Source organism: Dermacentor variabilis, chromosome 4, assembly GCF_050947875.1.
Source record: "Dermacentor variabilis isolate Ectoservices chromosome 4, ASM5094787v1, whole genome shotgun sequence".
NCBI lineage: Eukaryota > Metazoa > Arthropoda > Arachnida > Ixodida > Ixodidae > Dermacentor > Dermacentor variabilis.
The window spans coordinates 169,768,431-169,783,074 of record NC_134571.1 but is presented as its reverse complement, the minus strand read 5'-3'; positions in this window follow the sequence as shown (position 1 = coordinate 169,783,074).

Here is a 14,644-nt window from a genome sequence, read left to right as displayed (position 1 = left end):
GAGCGAGTGGCGCTGGTTCGTGCGGGTGTTGGTGTCGTCGAGCAAGTGTTTGAGGAGGTTCCACGTCTTCCCGTTGCGGACCTGTCCGTCGACTGAGCTACAGACCTCGTCCCACTGCTGTTTGGATAGAGTGCTGCAGCGTTCCTTTACGTTCTTGTTCTGTTCTGCAATGCGTTTGCGGAGCTTGCGGTTGAGGCGCTGGCTCTTACATCGTGTCAGTAGAGACTGTTTGGCCTCGAGCAAGTGGGCGAGGCGGCTGTCCATCTTCTCGGTTGGCATGTCCGCGCTGAATGTTTTCGTGGCCTTACCGACGTCGGCCTTGAGCTGAGCCGTCCACGTCTCGAGGTTCGGGGCAGTGTCGGGAGGGGGTCGTGACGCGCGAGCCTTGCGAAATAGGTTCCAGTTGATCCACGTGTACGCGTTAGGCTTCCTGACGATGGTGGACAAGTGCACGGCCAGTATGAGATGGTCGCTGCCTAGATCCTCCGCAAGAATGGGCCAGCGGGCATCGGCTGTGTTCTTCACGAAGCAGAGATCAGGGGTGGTGTCTCTGCGTGGACGGGCCGATGCGGGTGCGGAACGCCTTGTTCGTCACTAGGGTGAGATCCAGGTCGTTCGCATGCTGCTACAGCGCGGTACCCTTGGGCGTGTCATACACGTAACTCCAGGTGCGATGCGCAGCGTTAAAGTCGCCCGCTATCACGAGCGGGTTTGTGCCTGCAAGACGGATGGCTCTCTGGAATAGGCGTCGGAAACGTGGACTTTTTTGTCTGGGGCTGCTGTACACGTTGAGAATGTACACACTTTGTCGGGATGCGTCGCCTGAGAGAATCTTCGTCATGACATTGTCCACCTCGGACGTGCCGAGGGTCGTGCGCGAGGCAGGTGAGCTTTTCAGAGACCAGCGTGGTGATACCGCGTCCTCCCGCGACGCCGGGTAATCACTGGTAACCGGTGAACGTGGCGGTGAGTGTGAGAGTTTCTTGCAGTAGGATTACGTGGGGCTTGGCGTCGTGGCTGCTTATGTATTGCCGCAGGGAGGCTTTCCACGCAGTGAAACTCTTCCATTGCCTCTGCCAGTTCCACTGCCAGATACGGAACCCTTCATCTGTCCTTGTCGTCTTGATGCTTGTGGGGGTCGGCCCAGGCGCCCGACGGTTGGAAGGTGGCCGCGTGTAGGGGTGGAGTCGGCCTGGGGTATTGTGGCGTGACCGGCTTACCCGCGGCAATGGCGGGGGCTACGATGTTTTCGAGATATTCTCGGGTTTAAATTCTGATCGGGGGCGAGCGAGGGCGCGTTTCTTGGGCGCGCTCTCGCCGTCGGCGCTACCAGCGCTAACAGATTGCGGCGGTGATGACGGGACTACTGCCTTGGCGGCGTTGTCGGCGGCGGGCATAATGGCTGCGCGCGCGCTCCTGTCGTGTTTTGTAGTTCGTCAATGGCGGCCGTAAGTTTGAGGATTGTTTCTTTCATAGTGGCGTTTGCATGTTTGAGTAACGCTATCTCAGATGTGTTACTTTGTGTATCGTGCTCTGGGAGTGAACCCAACATTATCTGTGATGTGGTGTCCTTTCTTCTTCCCCGGACGACGTCCGTCCAAGTGAGGGTGCTTCGCTTGTTCTTGTTGCTCGTTGTTGGGGCCGGCGAGCTTGACGATCGTTGACAGAAGGTCCCGGAGCGGGATCCCTAACGGGGTCTGGAACGGGACCCGGATCTGGACCAGGAGCGAGAACCGGAGTGGTCCCGAGATGCGCCGCGCGGTGCACCATGGGAGCGGGCCCAGGGTCGACTCCAGTATGTCGATGACCACCTGGAGCGGCTCCGGGATTGCCTGGGATAGATCCTATGAAATTCTCCGCAAAAATTTGGAGGACGTTTAAGCTTCGCCTTTGTGGAACGTGACAGTATTGAAAGATCCCTGACTGCTTCTCACACTTCCTGGCAACTGTTTCGTATGTAACCGTAATGTTTACCGGCAAACGCTCGAGGCGAACGCTATGCATGAAGGCGGGCTTTCTGGTAGAAACGTGGCCTCTTGCGTGGGCCGCGATACGGCGGAGGCGTGCGCCATCTGGAAGTGTTTCAAGGAAACGGGCGTGGTGCAGCTCCGTGGATTCCGAGATATTCGCGTGCCGGTGCGCGCAAATAGCGGACGCCGTGGCTTCTCTATGAATGGTAAAAACGCTAGAAAAGGGGTTTGTTTGAGTTTTCGCATAGCAGAGTTATGTTTTCTCGTATATTCAAGCTACCATCCGACGCTATCATGTCTGTAGGTTGTGTGTGAGTCGTACTTTACGCTTTTTCGACGTATTTTAGCTTGATAAATAGAATTCGTTCGATAACTTCCTTGCGCCACGTGGAGGGCCTGGGTATGGGCGGTTCGAAAATTATTTGACCGAAACGACGTCAGATGCCGGACGCAGACGCCAGATTTTCTGCGACACGGGGCCCTTAATTCTATCACGTTAAAATGTGAAGAGAGGCAATACGCACGTTGAGATCTCGCACGGTCTGCCTTCCACAGCCGCCTCTACGAGCGCTAGATGATGATGATCAGGATTATTTATTGGCATCCCCTTTGAAACAGAGCGGCGACATATAGTCAACTAGCGTGCTTGAGTTAATCAGGCATGCTATGCAGGCTTTATATTGTAGCATTTTTGTATGCATCTCCTAAATCTTTTTTCTATTCCTCAAAACTTCTCTACCCACCATGTATCGGTATACCTATGCCTGTAACGGATCCAGTCGTATCAATCCCTTCCTTTGTTTTGTTCCCCCAATACGCTAAATTTTTCGTACTTATCTGGACTGCTGACCGGTTGACGCGTCCGTCTACATTAAATCCAAGCGCTTCTGAAAGATGTACGTTACCTACGGGTCTCACCGGTTGAATACTTTCGCATTCCATTAGGATGTGCTGCCCGGATTTTTGCTGCAGCATGCCCATGCCTCGTCTTGTGGCGAATATTTGCTCTGGTCTGTTTTTGTCCTTAGGTAATCAGCTTGAGCCTCACAAAACAAGACACTGCACTTTGTGTTATCGTACAGATTTTTGCTTCTAATTTCTTTCTTCGCATTCTTGTAAATCTTCATGGTATTTTTTCTGCTCACATTCTTTGCATTTATTTCACTGTCTCTGTTTCTCTCGCTTTCTTTTTGATGACTCCGGTTGTCTGTTTACACTTTTAATTACCCTGTACCTGGTCGCCAACTTTCTTGACCTCTTCTTCCATTCTCTGTCCACACTTTTTAAGTGCAGATACTTGTGCCGTTCAGCCGCCCATTTATTTTGATCCATGTTCCTGAGTCTTTCTTCAAACCTAATCTTGCTCTGCGCTTCTCTGACATCAAAAGACGCCCAACCTTGCACTGCCTCATTTGCAGTTTTACCGCGGGCTCCCAAAGCCTACCGGCCTACCTATCTCTGGTTAACTTCCAGCCCCCCCAATGTATCACAACATATCCGATTTTAGTCACAGAATGGCGCTGGCGCCATTAGAGCGCCGGCAACATAACTCCTTCCCAGTTTCAACGCACCACCTTACTATAGCCCCATAGTGCTTTATGTTTCATATTTACCGCATTCCGCTTCCCCTTTATTTTTCAAATTATGTTGGTAGGTGCTTGAGTAAGCCTTGCCTCGGTTTATATATACGACGAGCTATTTATATTGCTAGAATAAGGGTATGACTTGCGGTACAATTGATTTATTAAAGACAAGGCGCAGAAGACCAGGACTTAAGAAGAACACAAACGTCAGGACCGGCCCCTCCTATCGTTTGAGTCTCCCCCGTTGGCTTGGAAAAGACTATGCTCGATGAATTGCTTCCCGTGTTGCTCCACGTGTGGCTCTTGTTCGCTGATTTGATATTTTGTGCCAGATATGATTCCCGAGCGGTCGATAGATTGCTGTATTTTACTTCTAAAGTTTCGCCGGCTGGAGCTCCGCGCTCATCACCGACAACATCATGAGAACGGCCGCTCTGGAAGTGGCAACGCAGCTAGAAGACACGATCCGAATCAATACCAGCCAAAATATCATTATTGTCAGCACACCAAGAGAAGACAACGCCGTCAAATACAGCCAAATCAAGGAGCTCAAATTACAGGAGAAGAGATTCAGCATGACTACGTACATTACGGCGCCCGAAAACTCGGCCAAAGGAATCATCCATGGGATTCCGGACTACGACACACAAGAAGACATTATTAGAAGTTTGGCGCGTAATACCCCCCGGGTCCTGCACGCCAGGCGCATGGGCAAGACGTCCTCAGTTATCATCGTTTTTCAAGGTGAAGAAGTACCACACTACGTCAACTACCGAAATACTACGTACCGATGCCTTCTGTACAAGAAGAAGATCGAAGTGTGCGGAATCTGCCGAAAAGTCGGCCACCGGAACGATGTGTGCCCCACCCCGAACGAAAAATGTTGTATCCGGTGCGGCAAGCAAAACCCGCCAACAGACCATGACTGCGAACTAGTATGCGCTATCTGCAACGGCAACCATCTCTCCGGCTCAAAGCAATGCAGGAAACGTTTCCAAATCCCCTACATCATCCGACAACGACAGTGGCAGAAGCTCTCGGTGGAAGCACAGAACCACCCTAACGAGCGCAGGCAAAGTAGATCGCGAGAACGCCGATCGACGCAGAACAGCCAAGAAACCAGTGCAAGCTTTTTTCCCGGAGGATCGAGCAGTAGGAGCCGATCTCGGTCTTACCCGAGACTAAGCTCAACTCCGAGTGCCACCGACTCCGACGGGACGTCGCGGAACCGGTCGAGTTCCGGGAGACGAACGACCCCGACTAACAGCGGTCCACAGGTGAGCTGGGCTAACACGGTCTCTTCTCCCAATGCTCAGTATCCTAAGATGCAGGCTCTCGAGGCAGAACTCCAACAAATGAGGCAGTTAATAGAACAACAGAGAACCGAAATCACTAAGCAGCGTGCAGAAATCACCCGATTACAACAAAAACAACAGGAGCGCAGTCAAACGCCGCGCCCAACCCCACCATATAATCCCTCACTCAACACCACAGCACCCCCACATAAACGTAAGGCAGAAGATCATACAGACAACTCTTCAGACATATCCCCAAGATTCGAGAAACTAGAACATATGATTACTGAACTTGCCAACCAGATGCTTCAGCAACATCAGGAGAATGGTGCCCACTTGCAACAAATAAGCGCACGTCTAGACGCTCTGGAAACCAGAACCACCAACCTAGAATCTCGGGTAGCCGCGACCGAAGCCAAAGTACTTCGCTGGGAGTCGAGATTTACATCCACGGCCTCCGGCTCCCTTAAGGGCGTGGCATCCAAACCCTATGACCGTCCACCCCTATCCGAAATCTCCAAACCGATCGCTGAACCCTCGCCACCTCAAAATGGCTCACACTCCTAACTACAATATCTGGCAGTGGAACTGCCGTGGGATTCGCCGCAAACGGGGAAACCTTCAGCAGTTCCTTCGGGGTAAGGCGGCCCCTGATATAATTGCCCTTCAGGAGACGGGAGGCCACGCAAAATTGGCAGGGTACAAATCCTATAATGCTTCTGGGTCGGATTCCACCACCGCTATTCTAGTTCACAGAAATCTAACAGTCATTAAACATGATATTGAAGAAGTCGACATAGACCACGTCTTTATTGAACTCATTCCTAAACGTAAGGAGGATGAAAGCATATTCATTCTTAATGTCTATAGTAGCCCAAAGTGCCGACGTCACAAGTTCGGAACTCTATTCAGGAAGGTTCTCAGAATCTCCCAACAAAAGGCCATATTATTATTAGGTGACTTTAACGCTCCCCACACTGCATGGGGATATCGCACAGAGGTAGTCAAAGGTCGTAATCTTTGGCTAGAAGCCCAACAACAGGGACTGACTCTCATCACAGACCCCCAGACACCCACCCGTATCGGGAATAGTGTCAGTGTTGGCACCACTCCCGACCTAACTTTCATCAAAAACATAGGCAACTATGATTGGACTAATACCGGGGAAAGCCTCGGTAGCGATCATTATATCATAGAAATCCACATTCAGGCGGGTCCACCCCGCAAGAAGGGCAAACGAGTTTCACTCACGGAATGGGACCGCTTCCGCCAGATTCGGGAGACAACCGCCACCGAGCATATAAACGATCTCGAGGCCTGGATCGGGGATCTCAGAGATTGCGTGAAACGCGCCACGAGGGAAATCCCTGAAGACGATGGTCTGGTAGAGGTGGATAGCCGCCTCCTGCACTTGTGGGAAGCCAAAAATAGCATGCAAACCCGCTGGAAAAAGAATAAACTAAACCGTACACTCCGCTTGCGCATCGCGCAAATTAACATAGAAATCGAGGAATACGCTAACCAATTAACCAAAAACCAATGGGAAAAGGTATGCGACAGCATGCAGGGACAACTCGGTCTAGCCAAAACGTGGAATCTCCTCCGATACCTTATGGACCCGGATAAGAGTAAATCCGAGCAGAGGAAAAGCCTCAATAAGATCGCTCACCAATACCAGGGCACGAACGACGAGCTCCTAACAGAGCTCAAAACCCGGTACATAGGCACAAATGCACAAATCCCCCAGAAACCATACACTGGTCCGGAGAATCTTAACCTAGACGCACCCATCCTAGAGGCTGAAGTACGAGCCGTCTTGCTCAAAATCCGAACTAAATCTGCACCAGGCCCCGATGGAATAACGAATAAGTCCCTCCGAAATCTAGACGACGTATCTATCACTGCCCTAACAGAGTACTTCAACCGCTGTTGGGAAACAGGTTCTATCCCCTCGCAGTGGAAGCATGCACAAATAATATTCATACCGAAACATGGTAAGCGACTACAGCTCGAGAACTTACGCCCGATCTCTCTGACCTCATGCGTAGGAAAACTCATGGAGCACGTTATACTTAACCGCCTCCACAATTTTGCGGAGGACAACAACTTATTGCCGAACTCCATAATTGGCTTTCGTCCAAAACTTTCCACGCAAGACATCATGCTTCAGCTTAAACACCAAGTTCTGGACCACATACCTAAGAATGGTACCCGGGCTGTCCTGGGCCTTGATCTTATAAAGGCCTTTGACAACGTAGCGCATCAGGCTATACTAGAGAATCTGCAGTACCTAGGTGTGGGCCAGAGGACCTACAACTACATCAAAGATTTCCTCAACCACCGCACAGCGGAACTAAGAATAGGAGAACTACAATCGGACAAGATCCCTCTTGGAAGTCGTGGCACACCGCAGGGATCAGTCTTATCCCCGTTCCTCTTTAATTTAGCGATGATCAGATTACCGGAACAACTTAATCAGATTCCAGGTCTACATCACAGTCTGTATGCCGACGACATTACCCTGTGGGTGGTTAAAGGTAGCGATGGAGATATAGAAACCACGCTGCAACAAGCTGTAGACACGGTTGAAAAGTACGTTACCGACAAAGGCCTCGCCTACTCCCCGCAAAAATCACAACTCTTCCTACTCAGAGCCCCTACAAACCGCAAATCCGACACTGCGCCATCCCCAGAAATCACTGTGCGAGCCGGAGGAGGCGCGATCCCGGTGGTGACCACCATCCGTGTACTAGGCCTCTTCATGCAAGCTCACGGGCGCAACGGCAACACAATTCATAAACTGGAAGCATGCGTTCAGCAGACGATGCGACTCATTTCAAGAATTGCCAACCGACACTCTGGCATGAAAGAAGCCAACCTCATAAGGTTGGTACAAGCCTTCGTTCTCAGCCGCATCACCTACATCACCCCGTACCTCTGCCTCAAAGCGGCTGAGAGAGAGAAAATAGAGGGGATTATCCGGAGGGCCTATAAACAGGCTCTTGGGCTACCTATAAGAACGGCCAACGCTAAATTGCTAGCCCTAGGTGTGCACAACACCCTCGATGAACTAGTAGAAGCGCACCTTATATCTCAATACGAAAGGCTAGCTCAGAGTGCCGCCGGGCGAAACATCCTCCAGAATCTCGGCATCAACTACGAGTCGATGCAAAGCATTAAAGTAGACATTTCTCACGATCAGAGGCGCCATCTCAAAATTAATCCACTCCCTAAAAACATGCACCCCGAATTCCACAAGGAAAGGAGGGCCGAGCGGTCCAAAGCCCTACATCAGAAATTCCACTCCTTCAAAGACGTAGTCTATGTCGACGCAGCAGAATACATAGAACGCAACTGTATGTCCCTTGCAGTGGTGGACTCCTCAGGTCAAATACGCGCTGGTGGTTCAATTCGCACCAGAAGCTCCGAAACAGCGGAAGAGGCGGCTATCGCTCTGGCAATAGCCTCCACACATTGTCATTACATTATTAGCGATTCCAGAGCAGCAGTACGCAATTTTGCGAAAGGTCGGGTCTCGGCTCCCGTAAAACACATAATAGACACAAACCAACACCCACGACCAATCCAGATCATTTGGGCACCAGCACACTCCTCCCTACCCGGCAACGATGCCGCCCACACCGCCGCTCGAGGACTCGCCAACCGAGCACCCGGACGGCTCACGCTAGGGTCAGGGAGGGATCGCATGGTCAGTTACCAGGAAATAACTCAGCACTACAGGTTAGCCAGGGCAGAGTACCCGCCAGCACACAAATCGCTTAACAAGCGACAAGAAGTAGCTTGGAGACGACTTCAGACGAACACCTACCCCATCCCCGTAGCCTATCACTACTACTACCCGGACCAATACCCTAATACATGTAAGCATTGTAAGCAAAAAGCGGATCTATTCCATATTATGTGGTCGTGCCCAGCCGAAAATCACACAAATCACGAAATAAGTAGTACTGAGCAGTGGGAGGCCGTGTTGCTCAGCTCCGACCCTGACCTGCAGGCCAAGGTCATCGAGAGAGCTGAGGAAGCCGCCCGGGCCCAGGGGCTCGTGGCTGCCTAACAACAAGGTCATCCGTCAATACCTTGTTTTCAAATAAAGTCTTTACTCACTCACTCACTCGGCTTGATCAACCTACATAAGGCAGGCTTGTTGCGGTAATAAACTTAGTTGTGAGTGGCGCCGGTCCTGTCGTTTGTGTTCTTCTTGAGAACTGGTCTTCTGCGCCGTGCCTTTACTAATACAAGCATCAACCAACTAGCCCAAGCAAGAGTTTTACTTGTACAATTGATACCACGTGATTAATTGTCTCTTCAGTAAAGATCATAATTACCGATTTCTATTTGGTTATCTTAAGAGGAAGCTTTAGCAGGGGCCCAAATCTGACGCCGCCTATTCAAATACATGTAAACGCAGAAACATTTTTCTGAGATAACCCCTGGACCGATTTTAATAAAGTTTGTTCCATTTGATAGAGAAAACTAAATTCTAGCGACTGTCCGAAGCGGAATTTCGATTTAGGGACAGAATATTGTTAAAAAGGTTTTCAATATTTCAAAGTTCGAAAAAGATGAACGCACGAAGTTTACAAATGAATTGCTCTGAATGAAGAAAATATATCGCGGTTCTTTAAACGGCATCCACTAAACCACTGAAAGCGGACAAATTCGATATGTCGTTTTATATTGTACGTGAATTTGTTACGTTGTGTACAAGGGTTCTGCAAAAGCTGTATTTCCATTTTATTAAATCTTTTAGACCCATGTGTAACATATCAACTTTGTCCGCTTTAGACGTACTATTAGATGCAATACCTAGAATTTGATATAATTTTTGATTGCTGGGTTACACAGTTGTAAACTTGATAGCGTGGCTTACTGAAAATTTGCTATTTTTGCCAATTTTCAGTGAAAAGTTGACAACCTAAATAAAAGATTCTAAACCAACAGTCACTAGATTTTAAGTTTTTCTTTTGAATGCAATAAACCTCGTCAAGTTTGGTGTAGTGGTTGCTGAGAAAAACGAATTCCCCTTTTACATGTGTTTAGATAAGAGCACCCGAACTTAAGACGAAGCTTTAGCTCGGGTGCTTCTCCGCGCAACTGCGCTCACAAGGCACTGCGTCAATGACCGCGCCTGTTCCGTTCGGCGCCAGTCTCTCAAGTGACAGTCCTCGGCTGATAGTGCCACCTCGGAGCAGCTGGGCGCACGAGACGCATTAATTATTTTTTTGCTGGGGAGCGCGCCGAATGGAACGTCCGGAGCAAAACCTACCAGCGCGCACAACCTCCGAGGCCTTGGCCAATTCCTGTTCTGGTGAGGGAGTGTCTTGGTTGAAGCGAAGTGGGCCTCCCTAATTTGTTTGTACCTTGAATAAGCGTAGCCCCACTGGCACTCGGCATTTATGTTTCGCCGGTGTCTGGAGCCCCTGCATGCCTGAAAAATTTAGTATACTATAGGGTAGAATTCACACTTACGACCTTCATGTCAGAAGCCCGGTATTCTACCTCTGATCCATGCCACTACACTAGTGCTGCTTCGCTTACTGGCAGCTAAAGCACCGCAGGCCTTACGGGATATGGAAAAAAACGAGGTACGGAAACAGCGAGGCAAAGCAAACTCTCGCGGCTTGCCTTGCGGCGCCTTTTCGGTTTCTTGTTGGTCGATCGCATGCAGTGAAGAAAGGATGTTTCCCTCTTCATCAGAGCGTCACAAGAAGCTATCATAAAATCATCTTGTGCCTCTGTAGTGCTAAAATATTACTATACGCGTCACCTTAATCACCTCGCAGCAGCTTGTTAATTACGCCGTAAATACGGTACCGTGACGGGAGGCTCGAGGCCAAGTGAAGGATTGGCTTAGTGGCCTTTGACAAGATGCATCCGTCTGCGTATTTCGACCCCTTCGCGTTGTCATCACAAACAGAACAGCAGGAATCCACCCACCTGCTTATCACTCTCGTGAACAACCGATAACGAAGCGATCAAAATACTTACGCCAGAGGCATGCGCCCTGCGAATGATTGTACTCGGAACGTCGATAGTTCATCTGCATCTTATTTCGTGGTTTTCAATCACCGACCGCTCCATCTGCTTTGCTGCAATCACTGCCAACTCACTCGCCTTCTACTTTATTTTTCTCGCATTCTCGCAGGCCTTCTTTTTTTTGCGTACACGGAAATTGACTGCCTATAGTTGCCATGTGTTGTGCTTGTATTGTGTCATTGCTGCTGTGTCTAGTCCAGCTCAGTCTGGCAACCATCTGAGCGCGTTGTTCGTCACCGTGATTTACCGATCTGCTCGCCGGGTGCGCGCATAATTTAACTTGTTCGCGTGCCCCACGCTGGCAGTCTGCGTAACACGCAATTCGTCCTTCACGTTCTATCAACGTTTGCCGGAAAACAAAAAAAATATTGTGAATGAAAAAAGGAAACTTCCACGTTCGGACAAAACACGAATGTCCGTCCATGCGAACGTGGCGATATATTCTGACGATGCTCAGCCGTGACCGCGTTGATATTAATCGCCTAGGGTTCTTTAACGAGAGCATAAATTTAAGTGCACGAGCATTTCTTTTTTTTTCATCCCATCTAAATGGGGTCGCTGCGGCCGCGTTCGAGCCTGCGGCCTCTTGACGAAGCAAAGGGAACGCTAGCCATAACTGAAAGTCTTGCGTAGTACTCCTGCTGCTCTATGTAAAACCTTGTTTCAAAAAGATGTAGAAATTCCAAGGCCGTGAGATAATTAGCATAGTGGGAATTATTGTTAAAATATTGTTAGAGGATGTTGGTATATAGACAGACTGTATTTACAATGTGTATACAAGCAGAGTCAATGTGGTTAAGATGGCTGACCAGCAACAACACGCGGCAGCCAGTGTCTAGCGATCTTCTTCCTTTCTCTTCTTTTATCCTTTTGTAACAATATCAACAGGAGCCAGCGATACCTAGGGCTTTGAGCTTATTTAAAGGGACGAGTTAACTGCAACGAAGGAATGATTCCCTATCGTAGTTGATAAAACGAGCCTTGTTTTTCTCATGACACGTGGATTTATATTTTTGATTAGTCACAGAAAGTCGCGAAAAAATACCTTTGGCACCCCAGGCGGCAACAACATGAAGCTGCATAAGCGGTCAAACACGTGACATTCTACTAGTACACGCGGTTCTTTGTCTTTTTATCAGTATTGAAAAGCAGCATACTTTTTATTATCCCAAGTCCCTCCTGACTTACAATGGGCAGATAAGCCTTCGTTTGTGGCGAGCGGAAAAGTGGCGCTGCCTTCGCCTTAATTTTCGATGAGTTGGCTTGACTTGTCCATAGACGGAACAACGACGACGGGGGCAGGCAAGCCATGACGTAGACATGTACTTGGAAAAGAAAGCGGTACAAATATAGGAAATTTCTGTACAACAACGCGAGCATATTGCACCAGGTTTTTATTTTCGAAAGTGGTTGAAAAGGTCGATATATAGGTGGTTAACCAAAGCTACACTCGCTTTTGTGAAAGTAGAACGGTGGGCGGCTTTCACAATTTGCGAGGCGGACTATAGACATCGCTCTCATTTCTCAGCGTTGCTGGAGGAGTGATCTTGCCTTTTTAGAGGCTGCTCAGATCGAAAAGTCCTGCTTACTAAATATCCAAACGCTTTTGGAAGTATCCGCTGCGAATGTAAAGACTACCGAGAGTGAGTCTTCCGTTGCGACATAAAAAACTAGGTCCTTAAAAGTCGGTTGTCAGTCCCTTTAATGTGACCGCAGTTATTCCCCCGATTAAACCCAACGCTTCGAACTCACACATTGAAAAAATCCCGTATGGCCCTTAACCCCCTATCCTACAATCCCATATGACATATAAGACAAGTGGTTTCTTATGTGGGATTCGATATGCCTCATATTAGATTATTGGATATCGGAGTTATGGCCTGTATAGGATTCTTCATTATGGTTTGTTCAATGCTCCTGCAAACTTGTGTAAAGCCCCCCAACTGCATTCGACGACGATACCTAATACCTATACATGTTATTTTGTATCTCCATAACTGCACATTGGGTGTCACTTCGGCTGTAGGCGACCACCCATAGGCATCTTGGAAAGAGACCTCATCCCGTTTCAGCAGCCAGATACACATTTCGTCCACGCTGTGTCACTCCAACCAAACACAGCAGTAGTACGGTGGTGGTAGAAACCAAACAAAATGAAATGATTGCGTCAAAAACATTTTTCTACGCGTAAATTCGAACTGCAGCGGCCTCATATCGCCGGTGGCGGTACGCAAGAAACGTTCGTGCGCCGTTCTTTGGACGCACCTGGAGGAATACCAGGTGACCGAAGCAATCTCGAGCCACGCCCTGTAATGGTGTATCTTATAACAAGCGTGCTGGTCTTGGCCGTAAAACTTTATCAGCTGCCATCATCGTCCCCCTGATGAGCCTGAATCTTTATCATGCTCGGCCTTCAGATACATACATGCCCAGCCGGCTGAACCACCGTGGCGCACGCTTTCAGCAACCATTGTGCTCCTACGTGGGCGCAGACAAATTTCGCTCCGTTGGCCCTTCAAAATGATGCCGAAAATGTTCCACCGCTCATTTCTCAAGTGTAAGGAAAAAAAGTTACATGAATATGAATCGCATCGCGCAATGTCCCCTGGATAGCAGAAGTCCCTGCCGGAGATTATCGGTGTCTATGGCAGACAAAGTCCTAAACTTTTACTCTAAAACAATTCAAGTATTGTGATCCAGTTTTCATTTCTTTTTCGGTACTGGGCTCAAGAACTGGACGTTCCGGATATTCGGGCCTCACAAGCTTCAAAAAGCCTGTCTTCCTTTATTTTTTATAGATGAATCACATGTCGACACACTATAGTTGAAGATTGCGGCATCCCTGTAGCACAATACCATTACAACGCTAAGGGCCTTAATTTGTTTAGTATGTGCAGTCATGACTCTTAACAAGCAGGACTGAATCATTCAATTCGTCCTCGTTCATGTAGGTGAAGTGAACGCGCGGAAAATCTCCTACAGAAGCTGTCCGTGGATGATGGCGGACCTGCAATTCTTACCCGGCCGGCTCTTTCGATCGCAGCTACTGTCACCAAAAACTGAACTCGGGGTCGTCGGAACTACTTGATAGATGGAGGCCTAGCCAATAGAAAACAGGTTCCAAGTCCTTAACGAATGCCTCTGCGAACGCCTGTCGCACTGTCTTTGAGAGCTTTGTAATGGAATGATTGTTCTCTGAATGGCGTTTCGGTCAGTGTCGGGCTGTTCACAACATCAATTTCACAAATATCCTTGAAATCGTGTCAATATGCGAAAACAACCACGCTTTGTAAAATATATATCCAGGAAAGGCCGGAAGGCCCTACAGATATACGGCAAGCATACGGCGTTAGCAGCAACAGACTGTTTTTTTCCGTGTTCAAGGAGCACTGCGCGAAAGGCAAAGAAGAAAAAAGCGCAGAATGACAGAAAGAGTGCTAATCGCTGTTCCTATTCTCCCGCTCTTCTTTCTTTTTACCTTTCTTGTTAACTTTCTCACCCCGCTCCTTGACAGCTAAGCTATACGCAGCGACTCGTCCAACATCGTACTCTGTTGTTTCCCAGTTCTTGCATTTTTTGCAATTCGTTCTATTTGCAGCCTAAGCCTTTCACACGCCTCAAGCGCGTTCGCAGGGCCACAGCGAAACGAATATGACTTGCTAAGTACCGTCCACCCCACGCGTTAAGGAGCGCGGCGTGCGGCATGAACCTCGACGTGTCGACGGTCGATGAGTCGTCG